The sequence below is a fragment of the Nymphaea colorata genome, chromosome 10, assembly GCF_008831285.2.
Source record: "Nymphaea colorata isolate Beijing-Zhang1983 chromosome 10, ASM883128v2, whole genome shotgun sequence".
NCBI lineage: Eukaryota > Viridiplantae > Streptophyta > Magnoliopsida > Nymphaeales > Nymphaeaceae > Nymphaea > Nymphaea colorata.
This window is the reverse complement of record NC_045147.1, coordinates 837,782-852,058: the sequence shown is the minus strand read 5'-3', so window position 1 is coordinate 852,058 and position 14,277 is coordinate 837,782. Positions and strand designations below refer to the sequence as shown.

The following is a 14,277-nucleotide window of genomic DNA, read 5'->3' as shown; positions in this document are numbered from 1 at the left end:
AAACCCATCACGTTATGTATTTGAGCACAATTAAGGGAATTAAACCCTAACAAAGAAGATTACGTTTCGTTAGAGAAACTGGATTTGAGTGAATTGAGGTGTTAGTGCAGAATTTTGCGCAGAGGAGATCGATAGCTGCGTGAGGGCTAACAAGGTATCAGAGCTCGATAGCTGCAGGACTATGGCCGAGAGGATCACGGCAAAAGATGCGGTCTTAGCAGTGGAACACTACTGAAACCAAGTGGGGGCGACAATAGGCAGCCTGGAAGGGTGGATGCACATGATGGATCAATGCTTGGATGCACAGTTGGAAACCTAGATTGTTGAGCAACAAACGATGGCAACTCTATTGCGGGAAAATCTCCAACAAGGTACGCCGTGTTCACCTAATTCAGATCAGACACAGTCGGACAACCGAAGGGGACACGTTTGGGCAGCAAACGGAGCATGGGGAGCAACCTGGAAGCCCTTGAAGATGGAATTTTCGAGGTTCACGAGAGACAATCCTGTGAGTTGGGTGTTTCGTGCAGAACAGTACTTCGAGTGTCAAGGAATCATCGGAGAACAATGGATGAATCAAATTGCCCTATACTTTGAAGGTGCAGCCATCCACTGGTATCGCTAGTTGCTATCGTACTAAGGGAAACCAAATTGGGAAACCCTAGTTAGAGAGATCACCACCCTTTCTGGACCATCAGCATACCTCGATTACAATGTTGAGTTGTCGAGAATTAGACAGACATGTACGTTGGTAGAATATTAGGAAAATTTTGAAGCTCTTACAAACATGACGCGTGGTTGGCCCATCGAGGCTCTGATTGGAGCATTTGTAGGAGGGCTTAAGGATGAACTAAGAATTGAGGTACAGACTATGAAACCTCAAAACCTTGTTAGAATGCTTTGAAATTGCTCATATGATGGAAGAGAAATACATACACACTACGGGCAGGAGCTCCATCGGCAAGAACTAGTTGGATGTTAAGGGCCGTGAACATTGAAGACATAAGTTTCCCCTTATGCAGCGACGAGGACCAAGCCGGGCAACATGCCTCGACAACTCATGAGGCATCTAACGCTTGAGCGAATAAAAGAAAAACGACGTCAAGGCATATGTTTTCACTTGGATCGTCCTTGAGTACCAGGGCATAATTGCAAAAGACTACACATGATCCACCAGATGCTTGTGAGGACTTTGCTATAGCCATTGACGTAGCAGCCCTTGTGGAGGAGATGACATCAGAAATATCACTACATACTCTTGCAGGAGATGAAGTTCCTCAATTGATGCACATAGAAGGTAAATTGTGTGGCTCAAGGGATAAAGTGTCAATACACATGGGCTCGTCTCACAATTTCATTTGCGAGAAGTCTACCCGAGCCTTGGGGTGCAGTGTGGAAACACAGCCAGCGTTTGACGTCGTAGTAGGCGATGACAACACATTGAAATGCAGAGGTAAGTGCCATCTAAAGACGTTGGAGATACATGACCTTTGCTTTCCAATCCAATTGTATATCCTTGCTATGGCCGTTGCTAACTTAGTACTGGGCATCCAATGGTTGTGTGAGATTGGAGATGTAGTATGAGACTTCGTGGGCATGAAGATGCAGTTTAAGAGACCAACAAATGAGTCATTAATACTCGAAGTGACCCTTAAACGACCTTGCGAAGAGGCCCCAACTGCCCGTATAATGAAAGGATCGACTGCCTCGTTTTTTTTGTTGTCAATGCAAATACCACATGTGGCCAAAACTGATAGTCAGTACAAGTCTGAAGCCTACGGAACAACATTGAATGAACTATTGAACGAGTTCCAGTAAGTTTTTAGAGCCCCAACGATGCTGCCTCTTACGTGAAATCATGAGCATAGAATTGAGTTACAACCTAGTCTAAACTAGTCAAGTCCAGAATCCTTATCGTTACAGTCGAGTGCAGCGGGAAACACTGAAGCAATTAGTGCAAGAGATGTTGCAAACAACAATTGTTCAACCGAGCTGGAGCCCATTGCTTCTCCGGCCTTATTGGTTAAATAGAAGGACAGTAGTTGGTGGTTCTGTGTGGATTATCATGCGCTAAACGCCATCACGATTAAGGATAGGTACCCAATACCTAGTGGAAGACTTTGTAGATGAATTACATGGGGTGCATATATTTTCTAAGCTAGATTTACGCTCAGGCTACCATCAAATCAGAGTTGTTAAGGAGGATATACCAAGAGGACATTCCAAAAACTGTCTTTCATACCCATGATGGGTATTACGAATTCACCATCATGCCTTTTGGTTTGACGAATGCACCCTCCACTTTTTAGTCATTAATGAATGAATCGTTTTGCCCTTTCTTGCGACAATTTGTATTGGTATTTTTTGATGATATTCTGATTTACAGTCAGGAAGAACAGATGCATCTCAGGCACATGCGAGTCGTGCTTATGGTGTTGTTGCGACACCAACTCCATGCCAAGTTTTCAAGTGCATCTTTGGCACGGCCAAGATTGCTTATTCAGGGCATGTGATAAGCCACAGGAAGGTAAGCATGGAGGAAGAAAAAGTCCAAGCAATGAAGGATTGGAGCACTCCAAAGACGGTAAGGGAACTGTGTGCGTTCCTAGGGCTCACAGGTTATTACCAAAAGTTTGTCAAAAACTAAGGTCTGGTGGCTGCCCCTCTCACGAAGCTAACCAAGAAAGACAGGTTTGCTTGGGGAATCAAGGCGAAACAGGCATTCCAGTGGTTAAAGGAGACAATTACAATGGCTCCATTGATTTGAAGGTTTGTTTTCTCAAAGGTAAGGAGAATGCATCTGCTGATCGACTGTCCAAATCCTTCGAACCATAGAACAACCTGTTGACCATCTCATAAGTACAAGCTCATCTGTGGAATCAGATTAGGGCTGGCCATCGGGCTGGGCAGGCTCGGCCCGATAAATATGTCAAAATCGAAGCCTGTATCGGGCAGGGTAAGGCCCATGTAATATAGGGCCTCAGGCTTTTGTTAATGCCTGATGCCCGACCCGATTGATAAGGGGTCGGGCGGGCTGAGTCGGGCCGGGCTGGGCTTTTTCAGGTCAGGCTTGTTTCTCGACTCAGTTTGCTTCTATACTCAACTTGCCGTGCAAAAAAATAACAATAATTTTTGTAAGATAATAGCCAAAAGCTTTTTCAGAAGAATGTAGTAAGGATATTTGAAACATATGAAGTAAGGTTTTCAGAAGAATTCTTCGTAGAGGAATGCAAACAAAGTGCACAGGCTGACAGGAAGGTAAATAACAGCCAATTACAAACTTATCTCAAACGTAGTTACAGGGCACCACATTACATTACATTACATAAACTCCCATTTACAAGAGCAGTCCTTCATTGTTTCTAACCTTACATGGACGGGGAGTACAAATGAGCAGGTATTTTAAAGCTATACAAAATCAAAAACATAATGGCAACTATGTTGAAGGAGATTAACGCATAGTGTATGCTATAAACATAGTGTTGCATAGATGCTTAAAAATATCATGTATTAATGATTCTGGATCTTCCAATGCTCTTGTTGATGCCAACGATGCTTGAAGTTCAGCAGATTAATTGTGTTAGTGTTAACAATCAGTTATTTGACTAATTGCATCAATAACAAATGGTTTACTACCATACCCATTACGAGTGTGCTTAAGAAAATGATAGATGATAAGATGAATATTATGACAGAGGCCCTCCCAAGAATGGTCATCAGCTTTCTCACAAAGTACTACCCTAAAAACCCAGCAATTGACATCCTTGCCAAAGGCAAGGAGAAATGTTAATATATATCAGGAAATGCAGGCAGCAGGATCCAATGCCATACCCATGTTTCTATTGCCTTTCTAAACTTTTGCAGGTGAATTTAAAATTATTTTTTAGAGAGGCAGACTAGCAAAACAGAATAATTATTGACAACTAACGACAATTTCATGGTAAAGTTCTTAATAACCAATTCTAAGGTATAAGGCACTAACCATACATCAACCTGTGTGTGCATGTGTGTCAAAGAGATTTTATAAAATGTAAAGGAAATGTTATAACATTTTACCACAGTGAAATATAAATCATGCGAATTCGTCACCAGAAGTTTCCTCCTTGTCTTCAAAACTATAAAAACAACACATCACCACAAGCAAACTACAATGTTAGTATATCATAAAAAAAAATGATTAAAATTTAACATTAAACAATGAACATCTTACCTTTCGCATGAGATATCTTCATCACGAATCCAACTCTGTATGCAAACTAGTGCTTCAACAGTGAGTGGTTGAACATCGATAATCTTTAATGATTCTTCCAGTTGTACTGAATGCAGATTCAGATGCAAATGTGGATATAGTGATTGCCAAGATGTCTCGAGCTATTTTAGATAAAACTCTATATTTACTTTCATTTGCCTTCCACCACCAAGATAATATATTAAAGTCTTCATTAGACTGATATCGTTCTATTGGATCAGTTAAATATGCTTCCAGATCTGTGCGAGGTACTTGAGGAGATGCAGAACTCATGTAATATGTGAAAAGGACATCCCTTGAAAAAGTTGAAGCTCTCTCTTTTTCAAAATCAATAATTGCATTGTTTGCATTTTCATTTTCTTCATCGTTTATACCATACATGTTTTTGTACTCAACATACAATTCATGAAGACAATTCTCTACTTTTTACATTGTACCATTGCATCAACTTCATTTAAGCTCTCAAGCACATACTTCAAATATCCTAGTCTGGACCTAGGATCTAAGACAAATGCAATTCCAAAGAGGACATTGTAGTCTTTTTTCCAATATTTGTCAAACTTTTCTTGCATTTTGTATACTAATGACCTTATATAATTATTTTGCTAAATGATGTTCATGCAAATGATTGTGTACCTTCTTTATTTCTTCAAAAACCACATTAGTTGTTATGTTTTTAGTGGAAGAGAAGATATTTGTAACATTATAGAATAACTTCAAAAACTGGCACAAGGTATTTGCATAAGACCATTAATCATCAAAAGGTAAATTTATATAATTGGGATCTACAGAAGCTAAATGTTGAAATGCATCTTTGTAAAATAATGCATCTCTCAACATGACATATGTAGAGTTTCATCGAGTTGGAACATCATAAGTTAATTTCTTTGTACCAATCAAGCTCACTGTTCTTATACAATCCTTAAATGAATGTAGTCGCTTTGGTGATCCATTTACATATTTAATTTTTTCACGATTTTTTGAAATTGTATCATACAGATCCTGCATGCCATCTTGAACCATAAGATTTAGAATATCCACACCACAGTGAATATGCAAATGTTATCCTTGCATTGGAATAAGATTTCTTCTTCCTAAGTTCCTTTTTAGTATAGTTATTGTACTATCATTCGTCGAACAATTGTCGGCAGTAATAGAAAATAATTTTGACTGAATGTTCCATTTAGAGATGCATTCTAATAAAGCTTCACACAAACTATTTGCATTATGTGGCAGATGTACATGTACAAAACTGAACATATGAGCATGCAACTTTCAGTATTTATCAACATATTGTATCAAATGTCAATGAAACTCATTGCGTAAAATCATTTATAAATCCTTCAAGTCAGGTGTTCTCAGTCTTGTACATTGACATAATTTCTCTTTTTAAAGTTCTTCTAAAAAATGGAACGAGCCTATGGTTGCAAGCTTGAAGAAGTTTGTTATGATATTTATATTCTAACAAGTTAAACAAAAGCTCATGTGCTATTACACACTTTGACATCAACTTTCTTATAGACTCTATGTCAAATTTTTGTATACATAGAGAAGTTGCACCAATGTCGCTAACTGCAAGAGATAAAGTTCTTTGTTTTCCTTCATTGATTTGCCTATTTAAACAAGATTTTATATGTTGACTTAAATGGCTAGTTCCATGAGCGTTGCTTGCTTTTAGTCGTTCTCCACAATGTTTGCATTTGGCAAACTCCTCTCCTTTATATTTAACCAATGTAAAATCAATTCGTACTTTTGAAGTCCTTTTTCTCCTGGAGACAGCTTCCCTCTCGGTAGATGCTTCGAGTGATTCTATAATAGGAATTGGACAATATTTTTTATCAGAGGAACTAGACGACATAACTGACATAAATTGAAATGACACATGTAAATAACGAAGACAATAAGCAAGACCATCAAGATGCACAATATCAGAGGAATGAACTTATTAAAATTATTGCTAAATAATAACTAAGACAGAATAAGTTGCAACTTATTGAAAGAAACAAACATACCAAAATATATCACATAGAAGATTGAGGTAAGTTACATGATAAACAAACATACCAAAACATGATCTTTATGTGCAGACCTAAAAGATGAGCATTTCAACTAAAACAGAGGTTGTACCATTAACCATATCAATATATAAATGTCAACAGTCTAACCTTGGCAAGTCAATAGGATTTAAGTCAACCTGGTTCAAGAAATGATTGTCTTGATAATGTTTCCTCTCTTGGCTTTGGTACAGTCAAAGACCTACAAAACCACATTAGAATTAAATTCATAGAGACTAGAATTAAATTCATAGAAACCAACATCATTGAGCACGGATGGTAACATCGTAGAACATTGGCTTTCCCCACTTACCTTTATTTTTCTCCATTACAAACATCCAACGTCATTAATTTTCAATTATAGAAACATAACAGTTACAGGGAGACGGCCAGCTATAATAATAAACATGAAAATGCAGTCACGAACAGTCACACCCTTAAAATAGACATGTCTTGCAGTCAACAACTCATTTTTCATCTAAAAACAAAGTCAAATGAAAGATAACTATTTACCCTACCAAACTGTAGCAGAAATCACAGTAGAAGACATAATAAAAAACAGGCTACTGTGCATACACACTAATCTAAAATCAGAAACTATAGTAAGAACACTTTACACAAAAAACTAATATTCACCTAAAAATGGATCCAAGTGAAAGATAATTATTAAGAACAACTAAGAAAACAAGTTTTATGTTAGAAAACTATAGTTAACTATTGTAAGTTGGGCCTACACTAGCTGGCAATCTAATAAAACTGTTGGGTAGTGCTTTACACTTACCATAGAATAAGACTATGAATCAAACAACTTTTAGACTAAAAATACACTATGCTCAATAATTTAACACCTATTCTACACTGCTGCTATAGAAAATCCACTAAAAACACAATATCAGTCTACTTAGAAAGGAAAGGAAATGAAAATTACACTCTACTTAACATATACATAGTCAATGACTTAAAATCGATTATAAACATGATTAAGCAACTAAAATGTAGACATGACACTACTTAACATATAGACAATTAAAAACCACAAAACAAACACTCAGTTGCATCCAAATACAAAATTAATTCACTGTTGGGCATGGCCAGCACCAATAAAAAAAAAACAGGAAAAATAACAGGCAGGACACATGTTACATACATTTCCTTCCATGTTCTCATCCCTCAACACTATGGCAACTTTATACTTCATCTATGAAAATTAGAAGAATCGAGAATTCAAGACACACTCAAGAGTCAAGACCACAATCTTCTAGCTAGTCATCCTCCTCGATCAGTAAGAAGTCAGAACCTATATCTTGATCAACTCATTGAATCTCCTCACTTCAACACTCATGTTGTGCCTATTGGCAATTCACCACGTGAAGGATGATTTGCCATTCTGGCCATCAGGAATTTGAAGTTTTACCAGGATTAGACCTACTTCTCAAGACGTGTTCTTGTTATAGCTAGTCACGGGTTCTGGAACAACAACTAAAAAAAATTTCCTTGTACATTTATCAAATACCCAGTAAACTTTTCCATAACATAGGGATGTGAGGCTGGTGATGCGTGGAAAAAAATAATAGAACAGCAAAGCATCGCAATATTCTTGTAGAAATCCAAAAGAACAGGGTGCAGGTTGTCCTCGCGTTCACGCAAATAAAAAAAAAAGTGTGGAGTTTCAATTTGAGCAACAACATGCAGGAAACAACATCGAAGGTGGAGATATTCTTCATGAATGGGAACCTCTACACGAACCTGAGGTCCCCAAGGTATCTATTGCCGCTTCATTGAGGTGTCAAAACTAGATTTGCCTCCTTTCCATGTTCCTAGAAAAGAGAATTGGTCAGACGCACAACAAAAAACAAAGAAACACAAAATCGAACATGTGAAAGAAGCAGTTTCAGATAAACTTCAGTAGGTGCGCTTGAGAAGAAGAAAAAAAGCATGTTGAATCTAAGTGAAGAAAGGGAAGCCCTCTATGGCCGACAACCACAGAGGGCAGCTATTTTCCTTCAAAAGAAGAAAGAGAAGAAAAAAAGGACACGAAACAAGGGAATGAGACTGACAGGGAGAAGAGGAAAAGTGGCACACTTGCAAGAAGGACAGACGAGAAGAAGAATCCAGCGCTCGGCGGTCAACAAAACAACACCAGCCAGCAAAAAGGCCAAGTTCAGCCCTCTCAAGGAGAAGCACTAGATGCGACTGACGAGGAAGCAAGCAGAGCAGCTGCCAGCAGTGACGATAAGGACAAGAGGAGGCAGTCTCAAGCTCGACGGGGATGAAACTTCATAATGAAGCGAAAAGCGAAAAGCGAAAAGCCTAACCCTAACCCTAAGTTCATTTTTCTAAAAAAAAAATAATAATGTCGGGCTTCTTGGGCCATCGACGTTCATAGTGGCAGGCCCGAGCCTGACCCGTTAATTACCGGGCCGAATCCGATAAACTGAGCCTGAAAACCATTTTGTCAAGGCCCGGGCCCGTGGCGGGCTGGGTACTGGGTACCCGTGGCAGCCTGGCCCAGTCCCAGGCTTAGATTAGATTCGATAGGTGCAGAGTGAGGCAGAATTAGTAAAGAAAATCGGTTGGGGACCAACCCTCTCAAAGTTTATGGATATGAATGACAGCCACCTTACTTGTACTGTAGTGGACGCATATTCATTCCGCCAAAAACCACAATCACTGCTACAATATTATCATAATGAACACGCAGCAGGCTATGAAGGCATGGAGGGCACATGCTGCAGGCTTCGTTCCACATTCTATTGGCCCCGAACGAAAAAGAGCCATAAGGGATTTTATATGGAACTATGACATTTGCCAAAGAACAAATATGAGATGATGAAACCTGGGACTCCTTCAACCGCTTCCCACACCTGAGCTAATATGGGAGGATATATCTATGGATTTCATAGAAGGCTTTCCGTCGTCCCGAAGAAAATCTGTCATCTTGGTAGTTGTTGACCATCTATCCAAGTATGCTCACTTTGTGCACCTGTCACACCCTTACACAGCAAAGACGGTTGCCCGCACGTTTCAAGATCATGTCGGGAAACTTCATGGTCTGCCCAGAAAAATAACCAGTATAGGGATCCTATCTTTAGTAGCACTTTTTGGAAGTAATACTTTCAGCTGTAGGGAATGAAACTACAATTAAACACTGCATATCATCCGCAAACAAACGGCCAAACCGAAGTCATCAATCGCTGCCTTGAGACATATCTACGCTACTTTGCGGGGCAAGGACCTCGACTATGGGTGGACTATTTAACATGGGCTGAATTTTCCTACAATACTAGTTGGCACTTTTCCACCGGTGTCACACCATTTGAAGCAGTTTATGGTCGAGCTCCACCAAATATACAACATTATCAACCAGGCACTGCAAGAGAAGAAACATTTGATACACAACTATGTTGCCGTGACGCCATACTTAAGGATCTAAAGGAACATCTCGCAGCTGCACACAATCGTATGGTCCTCCAATACAATCATGGACATTGAGATAAGCAATACAAAGTGGGAGATTGGGTGTACTTGCGGAGACCTACCCATGCAGCAAGTTATCGATAGCCAAGAGGATACAACAAACTCGCTCCTAGATACATTGGGCCATTATGTATTATCAAGTGAGTCGAACCTCTTGGACACAAGATTACTACCAGATGGGAGCAACATCCATCCAGTATTCCATGTTTCGAAATTAAAGCCCTCTCACAGCCACCATCAAAGGAAGAAATTGTTTCAGAGTCAATTAGGGAGGACCAAGCAAATGTAGTTCCTTTTCAAAGATTGGGTATTCGCACTACCAGCCATAATGGAGTAAAGACTATTGAATGGTTAATAGAATGGAACAATACTGTTGACGGTGCAGCAACCTATGAAAAGGTAAAGGACATCACTCTCCGATTCACAGATTTTACACTTTGAGAACAAGGTGTTCTTGAAGGGGAGAAATTGTTAGGCACAGACCTAACAAATGAGTTTCTAAGTCTCGTTTATTTTTGTTATTTTCTGTCTTTTTTGTTTTCAGCTTCAGTATTTATTTTATGCAACGGGTCGGGTACAGTTAGGCCTGTCACAAACCCAACCTATCACGTTATGAATTTAAGCATAATTAAGGGAATTAAACCCTAATGAAGAAGATTACATTTCATGAGAGAAGCTGGGCTTCGAGTGAGTTGAGGTGTTAGTGCAGAATTCTGCGCAGAGGAGATTGATAGCTGCGTGAGGGCTAACATACTGTGCATAGACCTGGGCACCCTGGACCCTCTAGCCATCGACTAAGACAGTAGGACTTGGTTTGCTCATCCAGACCCAGCTCGCTTAACCAATTACAGGCGGGCTGGGCTGGGCCTCGAGCTTGATGATGTTGGCCTGGTGTCCAGTTCGACGCGGGCCAAATAGCAGGTCCGCCTCGTAAGTGCTGGGATTGAAACTAGGCACACTTGTAGTGGGCTGGGCTGGGCCAGCCTAACTGTGTACTACCTTTTATGTTGGTTCGAAGCCTCTAATAGCGAAGAACTGGTTTAATTTCTTCAAGCTTGTACCTGCAGCTCGCTGCTCCAAACATTACAGAACTCGACGGCGGAGTTCGAGAGAATAAAATGGATACCAAGAAGTGTTCAGCATACTTACAGGAAAGAAACCTCTCTTGGGCAGACGGGGAGTTTTGATTTTTACACATAAAATTGTTCTTGATCCATGTCGACCATGTAATTAATTTCTTCTTCAAAAACATTCAGTGAACCCTTTTATTTTGCTGGCTTCAACCAAGGGAATGTTTGTGAGCATTTATGTAGTTTGACAGATGGGTGTAACCAACCTTTTGAGGCTCAGGGATGTCCTCTAAAGTTTTAAATCAAAAGAACGAGTCCTATGCAATTCCTAACTCTCTAGAAAGCCCAATCGAATGTGAAAATGACATGAGAGGACATTTTAAAAAAAATAAAAATAAAACGTGTAAAGTTAAGTCTATAGGACATCTTTTACCGTCTTGACTTGGTAAGGGCAACAAGCACAGCAACTGTGCGAAGAGAAAAGAGAAAAGCACAAACTTCTGTAGAACTTAAAAAAATACTGAGAAAGTTCAAATAGATAAAGCCTGACAGCATGCAGACAACTCTTGTAGCTCATTTAATGTGCTTTTCCCGTTTGGTAAGCGAGGCGTGTGAAGTAGGTTTGGTACGGATGGAAAAAAATTAGTAAAGGTTTTTTATATGTAAATTTTTTATAAAAAAAAAATTAATGTGGGCCCAAACCCATGCAAACGGTACCTCTGTTTGGCCCCTCATAAGTGATAAGAGAGAACCCACGCTAATTTTGGATCGTTAAAAACTGTCATTAAATATGCATCCTGTCGTCAAAACTCATAGTCAAGCAACTTGTCATACTAAATGCTCTTGTTGTGGCAGTTTGTAAATAATAAAAAAAATAATAATAACCATCCGAGTCGCTGGATTATTTTCATTTCTCGATTAAATTTTTTGACAGTGCCATACAATAATACTCTACTCACTAATACGCAGGCTCAATTAATTCGCCAAGGCCATCTATGACACTCAACATCGATTTGGTGGAGACTAAGCTGGGCACCGGGCCGGGTTACCATCAGGTACCTGGCCCGACTCTAGCTGGGTCCAGGCCTAGTTGGGCTGTTTCGGGTAAGCCCAATAAGTTTTATCGAGCCCAATAATTATTTTTTTTATTTTTTATTAATTTATATATATATATATATATATAATATTTTATTATAATTAATTATTTTATATTAACAATATTTTTTAATTTAATCCGACGAAACTCATACTCGAGTTTACCGAGCCAGGGCCCATGCCCAGGCTTATTGAAAACTGTAAGCGCCGTCCTCAATGCATTGCATTTAAAACGGCTTGCTTGGCTTGCCAGATGTACATGACTCCCCTCACCTTTTCAACTCACATGTTGAAGCCCTATCCATTAATTTTTTGAATTCAAAAAATAATAAAAAAGTTTTGATATTGATTATAAAAATAAATAATTGGATAAATAACGTTAACTATTTTAGACAAGAAGCAGCAAAAGTATGGGAAATCTTTGCAAGTAGAAAAAGAAAACATTAAAAAGAATACTGAATGACATATTTTTGCCTTGTACGGTCAGTCCTGATTTGAACCGATGTTCTATTGCATTTTATTGGAACCAGCGACCCATTCAGCCTCATTTTTACGACATTCTTTTCAAACAACCGATTTTTATTTTCGTGACGAAAGAGCCATTCGCAAACCCTCACGAATCGCCGAAAAGTTGTGGTCAATTCACTGGCTGTGTAACAGCGTGTTTGAATGGAGGTACGGATGTCAACTAATCACATCGGTTTTTTTTTATATTTATATATTTAAATTCAGATACTAATAAAAAAAAGTCATATTTGAATTTGACTTCCAAATTTGAGTTTATAATTTGATTTTGATTTTTATATTCATATCTAAATCCAAATTTCAATAGAATGTCATCTCATTTCTTAATCAAATATTAATTTTTTATTCATATTCGACTTTGTTGAATTAGTTGGGTCATATATCCAATTCAAATTAGATATATTGACATTCCTAGATGGAAAGAAATGAACAAAAAAATTGTCTTTCTTATGTTTGGATGACTAATTAATAAGAAACCTAGTAACTATGTTTCAGTATAAAGGAAAGAAAAGGAAAAGGAAAGAAAGAAAATGATTTTAATGTAATTCTAATCTCTTGAAAAATGAAGAGATTGGGAAGGAAATGAATTCCTTCCAGTTTCTTTCTTCTTCTTTCCCTTCCTATTCTCATTCCCGGCCCTTCTATCCATCTCTTTTTCTTTCTTCCCCTTCATCCAATTCTAGCTTAAAGCAAGAGGGATAGAAATGTCTACATATTTTAATTGAATTGAATAGTTTTGTTTTGAAAAAATCATAAAAGAATAATATTTCATTAATAAATTTCATAGGATTTGGATTTAAGAAACAACATCCGAGTGCATTAAACGAAAAAAAATCAAAATCAAATTAATATAAAATTTGATTTATATTCTATTTAAAAAAACAGAAAAAAAAATAATATCCCATTAAAAAATTGGATGGGTTTTGGATTAAAGAAATAACGTCCCATCATATTTGGATTCATAATATTTTATTTTGAAAAAAATCAGAAAAATATTTAATATCCCATTAAGGAATTGGATGGGATTCAAAGTTAAGAAATAGCATCAGATCATATTGAGGTTCGGATTTATAAAATGGATTGAAAATTTTGACCTCCCTCTAGTTATTCACAAAATCCCAGATTTTAGGTGTACCAATCGAACAAATAAAACAAGTCCTGCAAACTCATGGTTTTCATAAAACCAAGTTTTTATAAAAGTGAGTAAAACAAAATTGCCAACCAAAGGATCCCAAAGAGAGAGGCCAAGACTACACAACTTGTTTTTAGAAGGGGCACTAAGAGTAGTATTATATTTTCATTTACTAGTAAAACCCAAACTTCAGTTAACAGAACCGGAAGACATGGTATGAAAAACTGCTTGGAAACAAGAGGTGGCTATTTATAGTTTTCTACATGTCAAGCACTTTTTCGTCAATGTGTTATACATTAGAGAGTTTTATCCATGTTTTCCTAAGATAATTATAAACAAGTAACGTTTTATTTGCATTTGGTTCAAAATGAGTATTCCATATTCAGATCGAAGGGAACATTGATTGGTAAAAGAGACAATATTAGTTTGTAACTATTCCATGGCTATGCTCCAAAGATTGAGAGTTAGTTCCTCAAAAACTTATTAAAGTATTGTATGAATTTGTCACAAATTTAGAAGTATTAAATCCGAAACGATTATACACCTAAGGGCCAATTAAGTTTTACTACCTAGCCTTGCCATTATTATATTTCTACCATATCTACATTGAAATTTTATCTGAACGCCCACTTAAAAGGACAATCCAGGAGATTATAGCGTCTATTCCGAAAGGCA

The 14,277-nt window shown here is 37.9% G+C and overlaps 1 long non-coding RNA gene across 1 annotated transcript; it reads right to left on the bottom strand.

Annotated features, from left to right (window-relative positions):
• Nucleotides 1-3,291: 3,291 nt before the first annotated feature.
• LOC116263120 (uncharacterized) lies at nucleotides 3,292-8,120 on the bottom strand. The gene is made up of 5 exons (XR_004174570.1): nucleotides 8,050-8,120; nucleotides 6,415-6,505; nucleotides 4,211-4,316; nucleotides 4,057-4,115; nucleotides 3,292-3,555 (listed from the first exon to the last, which is right to left on the bottom strand). It is a non-coding gene; the product is annotated as an uncharacterized LOC116263120 (long non-coding RNA).
• Nucleotides 8,121-14,277: the final 6,157 nt, after the last annotated feature.